We start from the raw sequence: 3,895 nt of genomic DNA on the forward strand, positions 1-3,895 counted from the left end.
AACCAATTCATCATCCATCGGTGATGACAGTTCCACTTCTAACTAGGCATACCGATGCCCAGGGGGAGCACATATGGTAAGATTACTTTTGAATCCCCTCAACAAATGTAAAGATGTGTTTATCTGCATAGTTGTGATGCACAAATTTGGTCTAAAAGTTCTTAATTGAAGTTTGTCTTGTGAGTTATTTATTTGAGTATCGGTATCGCCAATAAATAACCTGTGAAGTCAAATCGGCGTACTTTAAGTTGTGAGCTTCAAATCTAACCATTGGATCCTAGCACTAATAAATATCAATGGATAAATAAGGAAATGGTAGTGCATTTTCATTTACCTAACTACTTGTGAATTTTCTTGAGCTCTTGTGTGTTCCAAGGCAATTTCAAAATTGCTAAGCTTTGTTTGTGCGAAAAAGAAATTCAAGCAAAGCGATAGTGGTTTGGTATTCCCTAGGAAAGTGTTTTCAACTACATCTGAGAAAATATTGATTGAAGGTCATTATGGTAGCGCAATTATCGACTCATGTGGTTAAAGATATTAAGGAACCCCAACTCGAGTTCAAGCTGCACCCGATGAAAGCCGGTGAAATCGACAAGACCGGTGCTTTATCATCTATGCCCTCTGGTGTATTGTTGGTAGAAGATATTCGCTCCTATATTCATTGCAAGCTTGAAGAACTTGGAGACAAGTTTATTCGAAGTGAGTTTAAAGGGTTTTGTGAAAATGATAATTTGAAATCAAGGTTCCTCCATTTGAAGACCAAGGGTTTGGCATATGTTGTAGACTTTTCGAATCAGTTTCATGGTGACTGGGTTAGATATGAATTGAGCATGGTTCATGATCATTTTGTGTGGCTGGAAGATCATGTACCGATCAAGATCACAAAGGAGATGATTCAAAGAGTGACAGGGTTCAGTGCAATCGGTGAAGCATTAACCCTAAGAACGATTTCATCAACTAAAGTCACTCGGTTAACCAAATCCCAGTGTGATAGTAGAGAAATGACTATCACTCATTTTGAGGATGTTGAAGTAAGATTTGCCTCTATAGTGTTGGGTTATAGGGTATATCAATCAAGTCGGATGAACAATGAGTCGAGCGGTGCCATCCATGCTGGATATAGGATTATCAAAGAAGATGCAACTTATGATATATGTGAGATGATTCAAAGTCAGTTCATGGTGAACATGGAAAGAATAAAGAAGGATAAGAAGAAATCCTTCAAATATGGCTCTCTACTGGTATGTATATTCTTCTATGTGCTAAAATATTTTCCTGGTAAGAGTAATATAGTATGGTCACAGGAGAAACCTATCATGGTTCAAATAGGTGAAATGATTAGGGATCTGGGAGATAAATTTGGGGAAGCAATGTGGGGATATTTCAAAGAATTCCAAACTAGAATGCACAAGAGGGAAATAATTCCAACCGGAATAGTGTAGAAATATAAGAACAACATTTGTTTTCTTGTAGATACAGATTGTTGTATTGTCCAAGCAGTTGAACCCAGAACTTTTTGGGTTCCACCTATTGGGTATGAGGCTGCAATAGATCTGGTTTAAATTCATATCAATATGCTTCTATCTAAACTGGTAGATTTGAAGGCAAAGAGGTTTGGAACATATGTGGAGGCAAGTTCTAAAATAAAACAAGAACTTCAGGTGCCTATCATTAAAAGAAAAGTAATGAAAATGATTGATACCCTTGACAAGAAATATGGAGGTGAAGCATCTGGTGCCACTACCTCCATCGATGCGAGTGAGAAAGCAAGGGTCACACCTGCAAAAGATGAAGAACTGGCGAGTGAAAAGAAGAAAGTGACAAAAACAAAACCAAAGGGCACTGCAACAACTAAACCAGCAACATACACAAAGGAAAAGAATCTAGGTACTCTTGTATCTTCACCAAGGAAAGATAGACAGGTAGGAGTAACTTACACCAGGAAGAAAAAGAGTGACCCAAAAATTAAAGAGGATAAGAAAGAAGGTGACACTGGGTCAGATGTGGAAGTAAAAAATGTTAGAAGAAGTGAAAGGAATAAAGCTCCAACAATTGATGATATGGTGCATGGCATCAAAGAATTTGGAGGTTTGTCCAGTGTTGGAAGAAGATATTCTCTTAGTAATGATGAAGACAAGAGGAAACTTGAGGAAGATTTGATCTGGAACTTGCCCATCATTTGTAGAACTCCCAGTGAATTGTATGGCATTATTCCATTAGATTTACTGGATAAAATTGAAGGAAGATGGAAGAGTACTCTAGCTACTAAAAAAGAGCTCAGAATAAAAGCACACATGGAAGTGCAACATGAATTAGATTTTGAACAAGCTTCACTAGTGGCTAAAGAATGCATTCAACATTTCAAGATAAGGAATAGAACTGGAAGAGTGGAAGTAGATGAAATTAGAGAAGTGCACGTTGAAGGTGTTGCCCTATGGAAGTAAACTATGGACCAGCAAAAGAAGGTTGAAGAAGAAATTGAACAAGAAACTAAACAAGACAAAGGGGTAGTTGTCCTTGATAAAGGAAAAGATAAAGACTCCATTGAAGGTTTTGATACATTCACTATTGAGGACATCATAGGAGATGTTGTGTCAAACATCCCCAATCTAACAACAGGTATTGAACAACCAATTCATACTTCACCGGTAGAGGAAGCCGATAAAACTAAATTGACAGGTCAAGATGAAGTGTTTGTTGAAGACATTCCTTATGAGGATACACCTCACAGAAATTTATCAACACCAAATCATAATCTCTCTCAATAAGGAAAAGAGGAAGAAAAGAAGATAGAGGAAGAAAAGAGAATAGAGGAAGGAAATAAGGAAGAGAAGAGAACAGAGAAAGAAAAAGAGGAAGAAAAGAAAATAGAAGAAGGAAAAGAGGAAGAGAAGAAAGTAGAGGAAGGAAAAGAGGAAGAGAATATAAAGATGACATAGTAGTGTTGGATACCCCTCTGGTAAAAATAAAATTAGATTTAGACAGGGAAAATGTAAAGCAAAAGGTAAGAATCATCATAGCAACTAGCTTAGAAGTTGAGCCCTTAAAAATTGACAAAGGAACAGAGGAAGAAGAAGAAGGTGATTCAGTTATAGATATAAAGAAAATGACCCCTAAACAGTTGATGAAATTCTTAGGAAAACTAAGAATCCAAGCTAAAAAGGTAAAACTGAGAGAAAAGAAAAAGAAGGCAAGAATCCTCACCGCTACCAAAACAATTCTCTCTGATCTCATCTCAGACATTGAAATTGATGATATTGCACCCATTATTGATCAGGTGAATACTCTGGTCAAAGCAATCATTTTAGAGGCAACTGATCTAGAGAAGGTTTCTATAAGACAATATGAAACAAAGCAAGGAGATAACCTAATGGAACATATATCAATTAGAAAAGTTTCTCTATCAACCAGAATAGAAGAAGTTAAGACCACACTACAACAAGTTGGTCAACTCCTAGTGAAATCTTCATACTTTCATGTCTTAATTGAAGATTTGGACGATAACAAAAATCAAATTCAAAAGGAGATTCAGGATCGGGTACGCTCATTTGATCCTCTTAGTAGTTCAACATCAACTTTCACTAGAAAAATCAAAATGCTCAATCATCAACTCAGAAAGTTGAAAGATGAAGAAGACAAAAGAAGTCTTAGCATGTTAGAGCTCCAGTGCTATTTAGCACCAATTATAGACTTCTTGCAACTGAACATTAAAGAGGCAAACCACTTAATTCATGCACTTGACTGCAAGACAGTTGACGATATGGAGGTCTTCATTGCAGTATTACATGGCCACTTTACTACCCTAAAACAAATTCAATCTTCATGGGAATCTTCTTTAAAAGTTGCTCAAGAAACCTTTAAATAATTTTTTCCTTTATTTTGAAAAATCATTTTC

This window comes from Cryptomeria japonica, unplaced genomic scaffold, assembly GCF_030272615.1.
Source record: "Cryptomeria japonica unplaced genomic scaffold, Sugi_1.0 HiC_scaffold_14, whole genome shotgun sequence".
Lineage (NCBI taxonomy): Eukaryota > Viridiplantae > Streptophyta > Pinopsida > Cupressales > Cupressaceae > Cryptomeria > Cryptomeria japonica.